The sequence below is a fragment of the Protopterus annectens genome, chromosome 5.part1, assembly GCF_019279795.1.
Source record: "Protopterus annectens isolate FY-2018-M chromosome 5.part1, PAN1.0, whole genome shotgun sequence".
Taxonomy (NCBI): Eukaryota; Metazoa; Chordata; order Ceratodontiformes; family Protopteridae; genus Protopterus; species Protopterus annectens.
The window spans coordinates 385,963,674-385,980,240 of NC_056736.1; positions in this window are offsets into that span (position 1 = coordinate 385,963,674).

The window sequence follows — 16,567 nt, forward strand, 5'->3', positions numbered from 1 at the left end:
CTTTTTTCATTTTACTCCATTTAGCAATGTGCAAAGCGTTGGTAGCATAACATCCGGGTACATTTCTGCACATAACTTTCTGCTCTTGCACGGACAGCTTACTGTTTCATGTATCGGCGTAATTACGTAGGGTTACCACCTGTCTCCGCTTTGTGAGGGACAGTCCCCTCTTTGGGCAAAGTTGTGTCACCAAAATGTGAACAAATGGCAAATGTCCTGAGATTTTAGGGACCGAAATAATTTCCTATATTTTATGTATTAGTTGGTAATAAACAGTTAATGCATGAATGCCACAATGCCCCCAATTGTGGAAACAAGCTTTTCATCATCCCCCCTCCATAAAGGGGGTAACAATTGTAACATCAACAACTCTCCGCCTATTGCTATCTTGCCTCCCCCATCCAAATTCTGAAAAGTGCGCATCCAACTTCAACTCCTTCCAGATCTGTTAGAAAATATACTCTGCTTAACTCTACACAGCACTGGATTCAGGCCTCATCAGCAGTGAGTACCCATGACAACCCTCTCCCTGTCACTTTCTTGAGACTGTAAGCAGAGCTTCGCGCATCACAAGCTTTCACATTGTCTTCTACCCCATTGACTGTAGACCTCTCCAAGGCCTTCGACACACTCATCTCTGCTTAGCCTACCTTATCCAAGCTGTCACAACTTTAAACCTTCTACCCTCCTCCATAGATTGGCTTTTCCAGCTATTTATCTAACAGACACCAAGCTGTAATTTGGAAGAAGACCACTTCCTCATTCCTTAGTATAATTTCACTGGAGTTCCCCAAGGATCTATTCTTGAGGTCCTCCCTCCTTTAATATATATTCATCAATAGATTTCCACAAATCCTATTCCATTTGGTTAATATCATCCAATACGCAGATGATTCTACCTATTATTCACTTGCTCTACCTCTTCTCTTCACCCAAAACTCACACAAGAAGCTTTCTCTATTACTGAAGATTGGATGAAAAACAAATCACTTAGCAAGCACTCAATGCCTCCAGAAACAAAAAACAAAATAATAGGTATTTGCCCTCCAAAGTCTACTTCTCCCTTCTCGACACTAACTTCACTTCTCTTACCTGTACCAGCCAAGACAACTCACCCGCCGGAACTAGGTAATTGAAGCCTAAGCCACTACAGGGTGTTCCTAATCCTACAACCGGCAATTACCTCAACTCTCATCTTCAACTTAATATTAAAAAAACTCATCAAAAAACTAGGTATGCTTTACCGTCAGAATCGGTGTCTTACTAAGCTCCTCCAAAATCACTCTCACTTCCCTCCTTTCTTATCCCTCTCTCTTCTTATGGGCTCCATTATTATCTAACCATTCAGATATCACTAAAACCAACTCTCCTCCTGTTATAAAATAAAATTGCGAAAAAATTCTGCAAATAGCCATGGATCCTCCACCCACCACTGTCTCTCTCTCCGAAAACTAAATTGGCTTGAACTATCTAATCATCCTCATCTATATACTTTAGCTGACCTTAGCTCCTTAAGCTTCCATTCTCAACCCCTCTCTTTGTCCTCCCTATCTTCTGCCTTTTAAAAAAAATGCACCTACCAAACAGAGTCTTAAGTGGGTCCAACAATCAAAACCTACTGAAATTCATATAAACCATCTTATCCCCCAGGTAAACACTTACTATCCTGTAACCTTTCCACGTGCCTTTGGAACTCACTCCCACCATCCATTACATATGCCACCTCTAACCAATACATGTTCAAAAACAGCTTCACTCACATCTAATTTCCCAATAATGGGGATTGCTCTTGTCTCACCCTCCATAAATAAATACATCATCCTTTTCCACCAATATGCTTACAGGACCAACTTTTATCTAACAAAGCTTGTGTTCCCTCTGTTTCCTGCAATTCCTTTAAGGTACTTTATGTTCCTGCCTGCTTTTTAAAACTCCTTTTACTTCATTAATCCTCTTTTGTTTGTATTGTTCTGACGTTGTTTATGAGCTGTGAGATTTAAATGTTTTATCTACCACTTTTCTATAAATGATTAGCAATCTTGTATGAACCTAATTCTGTGTATGTTGGAGCTTTCTCCTAAATGACTATTATCTACCATTTGTGTGTATAAATTCCTTTGGCAATCTTTGTATGTACCCAATTTTCTGTACTGGAGCTTTTACAGTGACCTCCATTGAAAACGGGTTCTTTGGGCCCAATGGACTATCCTGGTAAATCAACTGCAAATAAAATAAATAAAATAAATAAAATAAATCTGAAACACCTAAATGTTATTAGAAACAGAATAAGGAACAAAAATGCTACAAGAATAAACTTTTATTCAGGCAAAAAACTGAAGTTCTGTCCTTTGTACTGGCCGTGGGTATGTTTTGCCCTGCAAAATCTGAATTTTGTAGCACAAATGTCACACATTGGGCATTTGGAAAGGTGGCAACCCTATAATTACATCATTTGCATAGCTTACACATACAAATGGGGTATGTTGCAAATCCCAACATTGTCCGTGCAATGTTCGTGTTAGCATTGGTGGTCTTGCATGCCCCTGCAGGTGTTTGTTGAATAGCCTGGCAGTCATCTTTCCCTGCTGTGCTCTTACTCAATCCATATACGCCGGAGGCTTCGTGTATTATGGCCTAGGCTTTGCTGTGTGCTATGTCTATTTGTGGTGTATGCATGGCTGTGGAATATGTCCCAGTGTCATTACTGGTAAAGGTGACACCTATAGGTAATTTCCTAGACTGCTGTGTCATTTCGACATATCAGCACATACCTGCAGATGAACTTCCTACTGCAGTAGCTTTTCATACCTTCTGAGTTATCTTTTGCAGTCGATAATGCTGTTTCCTCAGACATGTATCCGTTTCTGATCATACCTATCAACCTCTAGTGCAAAACATCTGTACAAAGCTCTCAACATGATGGGGGGGACAGATGAGTAGATCGGGTCTACATATTGCTCTTACAAAACGTAGATAGTTGACACAGTATTATAGGTTTTGCACTTAGGCATGACCTTTATGAGTGATTTGGGGTCTTAAAACACATATGTTTATCATTGTTTAATGACGCCGCCAGTTCTCAGGTATTTGGCAGACAAAAGTGTTGTACAGATTGTGGGAGAAAATAATACACTGACACAATGAGGCATTATAGGGCATACATCAGCAAAATATTCGTTATAGTTATGCTAATGCTAATACACAAATACATGTGCCATCACAGGCTGAAGTTACTATTACATTCCCTATTGCAGGACATACCCACCCACTGGAAGTTATATTCCCTCACACAGGCCAAAAGGTGCTTATCCATTACTACTTATTCCATCATGTACCTTATGCTGTACACCGGTATTTGTGCTTTCCGTGGCCAGTGGTAGCTTGGTACTCACGTGTGAGTATGGGGGACTGGACACTGTATCGGTGATCACTGAATGACGCACCCTGAGGACTGTATCATACGCCTGAGTCTATTAACCCACATCCACATTGACTTTCGTTAGGCCATACATTGTAATTCATACTTCTCATGTGGACAAACATGCTTGATGACTCTGTACATGTTTTTGTCATTTGTCCTGGCGTCTTTCTTCCTCACACCTGTCCACCTAGTGTATCACTAGTTCACTGTACATTTCTATTAGGACGGGTTACCTTCATACCTCTCACACCTGTTACAAATTATGGGTATACGCCCTGGGGTTTGACCTATGATTCTGTTACATTTGTCATGATAATGTGCTTTTCTGATGGATTGCTGGTGTTTAAGCCATGGCGGGACTGTCTGTTGGGTAACTCATGACCCCGACATTTCTATTTCATGATTACTAACTCTCATAACATTCATATTCCTTTACTATTCATAATTATTCTATCAATGGTCTGACTTTGTCACAGTGTATATTTAATATAGTCCCTATTTGTCTGTCGTATACTATGCTTAGTTCAGCTGTCTATTCTGACATTCTGGCAGTGGTATGGTTACCATCTTGGTGATGTCTTCATGTCCACATACTTGGTAATCGGGCAATCACCTACATGACACTGATATAGGTCCCAACGTCCTCCCCAACGGTTTACACAATATCCAGTGGATGGGTTGCATCTTTTTGAATAAAGGTGTGTACTTGCTATACCCACATAGGCGCTATATTGATCACTCCCATAGTGCGTACCTAATAGATCTGTGCCAACCAACACATTGGCCCAATTTTTGCATACCCATGACACTCCCCTAGACACACCCCTCCAGGCAGTACCCATTCGACATGTTTTATGAATGAGCTAGAATAATGCGTGTGAGGGGAACATTTCCAAGCACTCACACTCTGCGGATATCAGCTCGCAAAACGTTCATACATTCAATCGACCCATGTGTTATTACCCTTCCACCTGCTACTGTTGCATGTACAGCTATATCGTGAGTTGCAGCTGTGATGTCTTCAGCATCACGATGGTCCAAGACTTCATCACGGATCAATTTCTTTTGGGGTCCTGCAAAGGACACCTATATTCATGTTTAGTGTATAGAACTTGCAGGCCCTGTCACACTGGTAGTTTCCACAAAATGGTTTGGAAACCATGGTATTCTCCTTTCATGCATGTCTGTCTGTCTATCCAGCAGCCAGCTATACATTGATCTATTTATGTTCTACTGCATGTGTTATATGTATACAGGGGACATATGTTTGTTGTGTATATAATATCTATTAATGTATAAATGTGTGTATAGATATATATATCTGTACATATATAAGCATAGGTCTGTACATTCCTCATCTCGTAATTTGCTTTGATTATGTCTGTGGATATATGTGTATATATTCCATATCATACCTTTCAACTGTACAGATTTCTGCTGCATGTACAGCTTTTTTGCCTCTTATCTTTGCTCCATTTTCATAACCTTGTGTCTGTTATCTGGCAAGTTAGTGGCATATCATTAAAGATCACTGGCGTTGGTAAATAATGACAAACATTTCGAGGTTACGACTTCATACCCTTCAGATAATCCATGCTAGTGACACACCTGTGCCATTCTATCCACTTTCTATGTTTATTAGGCAAATATCTGGGGATTGTCCCTATTTGTGGTCCATTTTTCATAACCTTGTGTCTATCTGGCAAGTTAGGTGGCATATCATTAAAAGACTGACATTGGTAAATAATGACAAACATTTCGAATTTACGCACTTCATGTCCTTCAGGAGAATCCATGCTAGTGACACACCTGTTATTCTATCCACTTTCTATGTTTGTTAGGCTTATATCTGGTTCAGATTATCCCTATTTGTACCAGTTGCTAAGTTGTCATGGCTTTGTCCTGCCTTCGTGATTTCATACAGGTTTAACAGGTAAGGAGCCATGTACATAGAACGATGTGGAAAACACCATTTATTTTCTATTCTGTGAAGCTGGATACTATACACGCAGGCGCGTTGACTTTGCATATCCTTATTATGGGTTACATATGTTTCATAGATAATTGTGCTTCCATGAACTTTCATAATTCTGACCGCATCAGTTCCATATCTTTGTATTCCAGTTTATATGGACTACTGCTAAACACACGCTCACCTTTACATATTTAAATGTGGCTTTTGCCTGACAAACGGTTCGCCATTACATCTTTCAAGTTATATGTGCAGTGGTCGAGGTCAACCGGGACTGCATTCACGGTGGGCCGGATACCGAACCACTATTCTATTGGTGTTCTCCTCATTGATTTGCATACCCATAGTACTTAGCAACATCAACATATGCCTCACCGCTTTACCTACGACACAGGCATCCATTCTCCTGTTGGGAAAAGGCGGTACTACATATTACACATCCCTGGCTTGCCTACTGCTGTGGTTTCCTCGCTGCATTGTTAATCACCTCCGGTGATATGCAGAACACCAGGCATATAGTCCAGCTACATACAGGTTCTTTGATTGTCAGGGATGTTCAAGCGCTAGTGATGTCTGGGTTTAGGGCTCTGTCCAATTGATGAATGGAACTTCCCTGGCCAGGTCAAATGTCAGGATCAAGCATATGGACAGGGATTATCTCCCTATTTGAAGTTTTTACCTGAAAGTTTATAGACACAGGTGTTTGGGCACCTGTCAGCAGCTTATTCTGTTGGCATTACATATTATGGGTGGGGTTATTACAGTCCATACTCCACGGTGAGGGGTGTTCATAGGTTCATACTAGGCTATCTGCCCTAGGGCATTTATAAGTCTAGCCAGAGTGTGTATGGCTTTCGCCACCCATATTAAATTAATTTTGCTATGCCCTTTTCATGTTAGTAGTACTGTACTTGTGCCTCTGTCTAACAGTGACACAGAAGTGATACCTGGGGGAGGTAAACCTACGATCTCCCATCCACTCATCAAGATTCCTCTTGAAGAGAGTCAATCAGGGACTCTGCCTAACCTGGACTGGGATTTTATTCCAGAGTGAAAGGAGCCTCTGGGTTATGAATCTGTCCCTCCAGCATGTCCTATTTATTTCAGTGCTGAGGTTCAAGTCCCTGAGCCGCAGTAGCTCAATGGGATTTGGTTTTTCTGAGGTGCAGCATGTCCATATTAATTCTGGGTTGGACATGGCTTTACACCACGTCAGGCACAGATCGCTTCTGAGTTACAGGCTGTATGCCACTGAGTAGAGCTGGAGTTTCTTTTTAATCAAGCAGCATACACTCTGCATCTGTTTGAGCCTTGATCCTTCTTGGTGAGGTACTTTTGGGGTCTTTCCAGTTGCTGCAGGTGTCTGGTAAGGTACATCCCAAAGGGGGCATTGTACTCAATTGGGCCTGATGAGGATGAGTAAAGAGGCGATGACCTCTCCTGATCTAGATGTGAATCCTTCATGATTAGGTAGGCTATATAACATGTTTTTCTAACCACTTTGGCCACGTGGTTGTCAAATGAGAGATTGCTATCAACTTGGGTCCCAGGTCCCTAATTACTTCTTCTGTACTTAATGGATTACCACCTATGTGGTAATTTGTGGGCACTGTTTTTTTGCCAAAGGGATAACTATACACTTTTTGGCGTTTAGCTTGAGCCATGGCTCTGGCACCAGTTGTCTGTTTCTATGAGGCCCTTTTGGAGGATGCTTGTCAGCTGGGAGTCTATTATGGTGCCCAGTTTGCAGTCATCTGCAAACTTGGTCAGCCACAGATCCTTCCATGTTGGCCTGTACCTCCGAGAAATATATACCGAACAAAGAGTCCCAGGACTGAGCCTTGTGGGACGCCACTTGTAACTGGTTTTGGAGTCTGACATGGCTCCAGCTATTCTAACCATGTGGGTTCTGTCCTTGAGCCAGTTTGCAACCCATCTAGTGACATGGGGTTTATATTTAAGCTGGTGAGCTTATCTATAATGCCAGAGTGGGGTATTGTATCAAAGGCTTTTTGAGGGGTCCAGGTAGGCTGTGTGGACCACCTTCCCTTTGTCAATGGCCTTGGTGACTATTTCCAAAGAAATCAACCAGGTTCAAGTATAGAGGCAGGATCTGCCCTTAATAAAGCTCCGAACTGGGTAGGATCCAGTGTCTGCAGGTCCCCAATATCTTTGTTATAAGGTCCATGATGATCCTTTCCATAGCTTTGCAGACCAAGCCAGTGAGACTTATGGGCGATAGTTTCCAGGATCCGCTGAGGCACCACCTTTGTGGAGAGGGACCACTGTTGCTGTACGCCACTCTTTGGGTACATATCCTGTAGTAAGGCTGAGATTAAACAGTAGTTTTAGGTTTGGGTTTGCTCTTCTTGGAGTTCATGTAGGATGCAGCCGGGACACCGTCTGGTCCCATTGATGCTGTGTTTCTTGCTTTGGAGGGCAGCTCTTACCTGAGCATCTGAGATGTCAGGGGCAGCACTCTGCTGGGATAGATATTAGCCCTTTTTGGTGGGGAGTTTGCTGAACCTGTCAGCTAGGATGTTGGCAATGTCTGTGGGTTGTGTATTTTTGTCATTTTGGACTAATTCTGAGCATATCTGGGAATTCCCACCCAGGTTCCTAACATAACTAAACAAAGCCTTGTGATTATCCTTAGTATCCTGTGCAATTTTTCTCTCAAAGCTGGCCTTACACGATTTTATGAGTGCCCGTAGTTTTTATAATACTGATCAGAGATGCCTTCCCTTTTGGGATTTTGCTCTCATCATGTAGTAGCTTCCACTATTGTGTATAGTTTGTTTATGGCTGGGGTCCACCAGACAGGACATACCTTTGGAGGATTGGGTCTTGGTTTTATTTGGGATTGCATGATCCATGCATTCCTGAAGGTGTTCATAGAATGCATTTATAAAGGATTTTTGCGGTCTGGGCCTTATTATCCAGGCCCTTTGAAGGATTCCACCTTGGTTTTGGGAGTATGAAATTTGCTTTAGAGAAGTTTTTCACTATGGTTTTCTGGGCATGGGGTGGGTCGGATGAATATCCATGAGATTAGTTTATGGTCTGATCGCTACCAGTGAGGGATACACTTCTGGTCTGGAGCATAGAGTCCCATGTTGGTGATGATCAGGTCCAGTATGTTTTCCTCTGTGGGAGTGGTAACAAGTTGTTCCATAGCATTTGAGTTTATAAATTCTAGGAACCTTTGGGCTAGGGTGTTGAGCTGAGTAATGCTCCCAGTCTATGTTGGTAGTTGAAGTCACCCACCCAATATAATGGTGTTTGGAGACCTTCATATTTTCCAGTGTTCTCAGGAAGGCAGTGGGGTTCCTGGGTTTGGGAGGGTGGTCTGTAGCAGGCTATAAACTGGAAGGCAGTTTACCCACTGTTAGTTGCACATGGATAGTCTCTGATGCTTGTGCTGTGCCACCAACCTGGAGGTGTGGGTATCTTTGACGAATATTGATACTACCCCTCCTTTTGTGGTTCGGTCCAAGTTTTGGGGCCAAAAGCATGATATGAGGTATAACCTGGTAGTGCTGGGGTGCTCTCGGGCCTTGAACCAGGTTTCTGTTACTGCACAGATATCGATGTTCTCCATGCTAGGAGTGTTTAAGTCGTGCATCTTGAGTTTAGACTTCTGGCGTTGTAGCATTACTCTTAGTTTCTTATCCCTTGTGATACCTACAGGTGGGTTTGTCTTTTGGGCACTTGAGCCCGCTTCTAAAAAAGGGCACTATGGGGTAGCAAGAGCCTTTGCCAATCTATCCGAAAGCCCAGGGTGACAGGTGCAAGCCGTCCCTAGCGGGAAGTATCGTGGCTTGTGACTGAGCATATCATCCCAGGCTGACCGAGGCGGGATTGATCCCCTTTGAATGACACCAGTACTTCCCAAGCCAATTGTTGAAATTGATAATCTTGTCTTCATGCTAACTGCATCGTGCTTGGTGAGGGGTAGATGCTACTCAAGGTCAGGGTCTCATACCGGCCTGGGCTTTACATGCTCAGAGAGCTCCCTCTGTCTCTTTTCATGTGGTCCAGAGAGGTACCGTCGTCAGGTCATTCACACCAGCATGGACAATGACTGGAGTCATATTTATACTGCCCTGGCTCTTGGAGTAGCCACCTGAGGTGCTTTGTGTTCCATCGTGGCGGATCCTAATGCCTGACAGGCAGCTCACCATGACCTTCTCCTTGTTCAGCCTGAGTGAGTGGGACGTCAGTGTGCCTGATAATAAGTCACCTATTACAGGAGTAATATCCAGGTGTATTTTGTTGCCTATAAGGGCTGTGACTGTTTGGCACACTGGCTTTGTGAGCTATGTGTTGCAATATGTTTTGTTTTAGGGGTAGCGGTTGCTTGGGTGTCTGCTTTGGAGGTCTCTGCTGCCCAGATTTTGAATTTGTTTTGAAACCATTCACATGTTCCATTCACATTTTGACTGCCATATACCTGTATACAGTCATCACAGGGGATTATTATTTTGGATGGACTTGGAAGTGACTACAGTGAATATGCAGTTGTACATTACACAAGTGTGAAGGGCTGTTCCTGTAGTAATATGTACGGACCTATACCTCTCAACTCTCTTAGAGCACGAACATTTGAACCTGCGCAAAACCACATTAAGGGGAAAACAATTAGGGGACACATTTTAATGATTGCTCTTACAAGAAACTTAGAAATGTTGATAGAATGCTAGGTTTTTGCATTAGCATGACTTTTCTGCAGGTTGTGGAGTCTTATACCTCAGGACTATTTTCTCATTATTTAGTGGCGTCTGATCCTCAGCTGTTTACCACACTGTGGTGCAGCATTGTCGGGTACCAACACTAACGGTGAGGGCTTAATCTGGTCATTCTTAGGGTTGCCACCTTTTGATCATGCCCAAAGTGGGACATGTTCTGTGAGAGATGTCCAGATTTTCTCAGGACAAAACATACCTACAGCCGTGCATAGTACTTGCTAACTTTAACCTTTTTTGTACACATATAATGAAGCTTATTCTAGTAACATTTGAATTGCTTATGCTACTTCACATAACATATTGAGGGGAGTCATATATAAAATAACCGCTTTATGTGCGACTATTGAAGTAAATTGGGGAAGAAACTCTCAGGACATTTGCTTTATGTCTTGATTTTTTTCACAAGACACAAAGGGCCTGCCTACAGAGGGATTACATTTCTCGCAAAGTGGGACAGGTGGTGACTAGGTCATTCTGCGATTATCCGGACAGTTGAGTGGTATGGCACGGACCTCTGTAATACCCTGTTGTGTTCTGGCACAGCAGTAGCTCAGCATTAAAGACTGCAGTCGTCGAACGTGCTGACAGACAGTTGGGTTTCAGACTCATACTCCCTGCTGACATTAATGCCACTATTGCAAACTGTTATTCTATCAAATTCTATGTTCTTCTAAGAGATATGTTTACAGATTGTCCCTGATTTTGGACCTTTGTCTCACTTATATTCATGGCTCTGTCCACATATCTTGCTCACACAGGTTGACAGGTATGGTCGATCCGACTGCACACTGATCAGTGTCCCTCACACTTAATCAGGGGTTGACCTGTTTCGTGAGTGTCTTCCCTGCCTCATGCCCGTTTTCCACTTTGCAAATGTGCATTATATTCTCCCTCCCTGGCCATTCGTATCTGGACACGTACGTCACGGAAGGTATTACTCTTATCCTGGGTGGCAGGTTATGCATGCCCACTTAGGGCTGATACAGTGTCATGGACCTCCACTGCACGTTCTGACTTGTGTCCAGATATCTACTGGATTGGACATATCATGTCATCATGTACCCATTCTACTATTTACACAAGTTAGGGTTTATCCGCATGAGGGATATCCAAAAATTGAGTCAAGACCAAAACAAGTTAGATGCTCGAAGATTTTGTGGCTTCCGCAAAACGTGTAGGGGTTTTACCTGCAGGGATACATGGTTTGCAATCTACTGGACACTGCTCCTAGGGTGACAATACCTACTACATATGCGTGGGGGTCACTGTGTGTAGCTGTTTCTGCAACAAACCAGTGTACCAAGTCATCTGGCTGGATTTGGTGGTACGTTCTGGTATTGTGGCAGGTTGTTGCCATGTTGTGGAGGGTATGCTGGGTAGGCTATTATGCATCCAGGTGTATTGTGTTTGTTAGCTGGCCAGTTCCATCAGGACCCATCTGTGGGTATGTGGCAGTGCCATATCTATACATTTGTCTCGCATATTTCCATATTCATATGTTTGTGGGATTGTGTTCTACACTATGGCCTATCTAACTTGTCTTTACAGCTGTTTTCTACATGAGGTTGTGTTTCTTTCCACTTCACCCGCTGCCCTCATAGCTACCTCCCGGTTCACCTTTTCTGCATATGACACAAGTGCATCGCCTTTGATTTTCCCATTAAACACACACCCCTCACACGCAGGCGTTAGCAGTCACACACCCATAGAGCTACTTTGGTTCTTGGCCCATGACACGCCATACAGTTACACATTGACTACCCTACATATGTCAGATACCTTTATGGTTGTGTGGACTACCCCTGCTGGCGTGTTGCTTTCCACATGCTATACCCCGCATTAGTGGGTACACGCCTTACTTCCACTTTCATTACTTGGTTGGTGTATCCGGGTACTACCCGTTCGACTGTGTCACATACATCGTTCGGATTATACAGCTGCCTTCTGGATTTTGCCAGCCTGTTCTACTCATTGGTAGGATGCCAGCACCTTTTCCTATTCCAAGCTTCATTCTCTTACACATGTCCGACTAGTTATGGACATTGCCTACAAAATCCACTGATCAAGCAGTTGTGTTTCCACCTTTTCAATTGGCCACAGTGTGACATAGGGTTTCCACGTGTCCCAATTTACTTTGCGAGGACAGTCCATCTTTGGGCAGTTGTGTCCTGACATAATTGTCAACATGGCAAATGTCCTGAGATTTTAGGACAAACATATTTCTTATATTTTTATGTGATAGTTGCATTAAACAGTTAATTCTGTATCTACAGAAATACCTGAGCTGTTATGAGAAACAGAATTAAAGCAACTAAAATGCTACAGGAATACGCTTTTCTCTGTAGCAAACCCAAAAACAGTTATGTTCTGTCCGCTTTGTGCTGGCCGTGGGTATGTGTCGGCCTGTACAGTCTGATGTCTGTACCAAACATGTCCCACTTTGTGGCCATTTTGTAAGGGTGGCAACGCCTACTGTGACAGTTAGTGTGCAGTGAACACAGCATATTTTACAGGCCGACACATACCCATGGTCAGTTAAGCAGATAGAACTTTTACACAATTCTTGCCTATATCTAAGCTTTTCATTCTTGTAGCATTTCGGTATCTTATTCTGTTTGTTATGACACTTATGTATTATACATCCAGTGAAATATGTTTAATGCAACTATTACATGACATCTACGGAGGAATTATGTCCTATATTCTCTGGACATTGCCAGTTTTTACATGTTTGTGTCAGGACACATCTGCCCACTAGAGGACTTGTCACCAGCTTTCATAAAGTGGGACAGGTGGTAATCTTCAGTCGAGTAGCATGCGGATCATACTGTTCCTTTAAGCCTACATGTGTCCGTGTTGTTATATGCTCTAGTTTATATCGCTCCTTCTGTTTCGTTTACATCACAGTGACATGCTATTTCCTATCACATTTGGTATGGAAATACGGACATACCTTTGTATGTGACTATTACATATGGCAGTGGGATATGATTCAGACATCACGGTCACTACCTATATCTATACATTTCTCCTCATGTATTTTGTTATGGACACATCTGCACAGCTATGTTCCTCCCTCAAATTATGGGTCGGCTGGTGACCCTCTCCGTTGGACTGGGCGTACCTGAAGCGTGGCGGCGCTAACATCTGATACGTTTCACTTCCACATGGTATAGCTATCAACACTACGTTGGACTACAGGCGCTACGATTTTCCTGTCATTTGTTCATGGATAGGGACCCGTTATTCCCTCTGTAATGCATTTGTGTTTGACTCTTCATTTTTTTCTGTTAGCAGGGACTCTTCTTTGCATTATGTTTCAGTCTCCACGAACACTGATAGGAATACGATTACTATTATTTGTGGAATATAATATTCAGCAGTTTAGGTTGCTCTCGAGCCGACATTGACACGCCTCAGCAACTTAGCAGCGGTACACCCTTACACTCGGCGCCCGCGTTACACTCTCTATGCTGCGTGGCTGTCCCAGGCGCATCGGCTGCGGCGGCTTTCATTAATATGCATGGCGGCGATCTACGTCGCCATCTATCATCTATGCCTTTGGCGGTGCAAGCCTTACGCCGGACTTGCGCCGAGCTTCATGAATCCGGGGGAAAATGAAAAAAGAATCTTCACTTAAAGTTGTCTCAGATCACATCCATAGTAAGTCCAGATTAGTCTGCCCACTCCCAGAAAATTTGAATTTTCTCATCCCCAGACCCTTTTACAATCTCAAGGCTTATAGAACATTGTCTCTCACTCATACACACAAATATTTTCCTTTCCTCTGTTTGTCTGATTACTTTACATATTGTTTTGGGGCAGCAAGGTTCTCCTACATTTAGGTCTATATTTGCTTAATTGTGAATATGGAATGTGGGAGAAAAACTGACTTTGGACCAGTTTACGGACCTGAAAAAAACCAAGTTGTTAAAAGGGAAATATGGCTAAGATATAATATGTAAATAATAAGTAAAAAGCAAATATAAATGTGTTGTTTCACATTCTCTATTCTCACTGGTATGTTTGTGTATTAGGGGGAGACAAAGCAACAAAAACCTTTGAAGTTCTCAGCTGCTTTATTGACTTATAGTAGATCAGCCAGAATGATGAAATGGTTTAGGTTTGGATCCTAGATGAATCACATAGTTATTTATTGATCTGTTCTTGAACTCTGCCATAGCATTTCACTCCAAAAAATTGTAAATGAGATAGCAGTTCATCTGAGTTCTGGTATGGAAAGCATATTTTCCCCACTTTGTCTGATTATTTTATGCTTTATGTTGGAGAAAATTGTTCCTGTACTTAGCTCTGCATGACATCCATTGAGAGCCTGGGGCAATAGCTGAAAAAGTGTTTGCAGACTACTTTTCTTACTTGGAAAAAATCAAATACTCAAAAGAAAAATTAATTTAATGTATAAAATACAAAGGAGCAATAAATAAATAAATATTAATTATGTCTGAAGAAGCAGAGAGCATCTCTGCAAAAGCGCTCACGTTTTGTTCTTGAAATAAAGAAATTTTAACTCATTATTTGGCGGCTTGGAGGTTGACAGCCCGGAGAAGCCTTTATCTTGATCAAATTGCTGCTTCCTTTTGGTGGTTATTTTATATATATATATATATATATATATATATATATATATATATATATATATATATATATATATATATATATAAAAGGGAGTGATTGATAATTCTCCAAAAAAAGTTGGTCATTTCTGACCTCCTTTAATAGCTTAGTGGTACAGCAGGTAGAAGTGTCACCTGAAATACTAGGTTTAATTATTTACTAAGCATACATTTCTGCAGAAATGTGCTCCTGGATTTTGACCAGGGCTTTGAATCTAAGGCCTTCTATTTGATAAAGCATTTCATTTTCATCTCTGGTTTAGGGAAGTGTTGGTGCAAACTAATTATCTACTTTAGCAATAACCCATGACTAAGTGTGGGTACTGCAGGATTTACCCATGGTTGGTGGTATTGAGTCATCGGCCACCCATGACTGGTGTGGTTTGAGCATGGTGGTAGTCTCAATACGATTGAAAATAATTACAATAATTATTAGTAAATTCTGTGACATCCACATCCGAGGAGTAGAGATTATTTAGCTGCTATTGTACAGCCAACATTGTTACTAATCCAAAAAAAATCTGGAAACTCTATTAACCAAATATTACATCCCAGTAATCTTAGCTCCCTCAATCCATGCCTAGACAAGACATCTGAAGAAACTGCCACTATCTTCAATACCTATTCTCCTCGATTTAATTATCTAATGCTACCTTGAACTTCTTAAACTCCTCTACTACTAACATGTCCAACTTTGCTGAACCTACTCCTAATATTATCTCTTCAAATACCTTCTCCCTCAAACCTCTACCTACTAGCTACATCAAAACTCTCTACCTCTCTGCAAATTAAAACCATATATCAGCATCCAACTGACAATATTCCTTTCCACTTTTCTTCTATTAGCAGCTGACTCTCGCTTTCCCTGTATCTATCCCAATGGTAATCTCGCTCTATCTCTGGAATACTAAAGGTCCCTTCCATCTGGAAACAATGCCTACCTACTGCCTATATACACAAGGAAAACTGGTAACTCCTCTGATTTCTCCAACTTTTAGACCTACTCCGGTATCCTCTCCCCTCTCTCTAATGTACTAGAAAAATGTATTCATAAACAAGGATTATGCTTCACGGTATCTGAGTACAGGAGAAAATCTGCTTACACCCGCAGCTTACAACTTCAGACCCAAACATAGCACCACTACAGGCTCTCTATTATATTATATCCTCAACATTGTCACTTGCCAGCATAGTGAGCGAGGCGACTATAAACTTATTTCTTACCTATTCTTGGACCTCTCAAAGCTTTCCGACACTGTCTCACACTCCCTTCTGCTGCACAAACGAGCTTGCATAACCTCAACTTCTCCTCTGATACTGTTGCATGGTTCTCCAAATACCTCACTGATAGATCTCAATCAGTGAGATGGCACTCCTGCACTCTCTCCTCCTTTCCACCATAAAAATGGAGTTCCCTCGAAGGGGTCTATCCTAGGGCCTTTACTTTTTAATATGTTTACTAATCAGCTTTATACCTCCTGTCCTCAGTCATCTTTGAGTGCATGCGCATGAATGAATCTACAGTCATCTACAGCATCAACTTTCTCTCTTAGCTCTTCTTGCCAGCTACTCGAGGCATCTTTTGACTTAGTTGAAACATGGCTCTCCAACGCTGAAAACCAGCTCATCATAACCCCACCTAAAAAAAAAAGCTGTTTACTCTTCCTGCAAGAAAGTTCAACAATATTAAACCCTCCTTCTCCATACAGTTCACCTTAACTAACAATCCCATTCAGGTAGAATCCAGCACTAAACTCGTAACAATCCAAGCTCATCCTTAAACTAAAAAAGC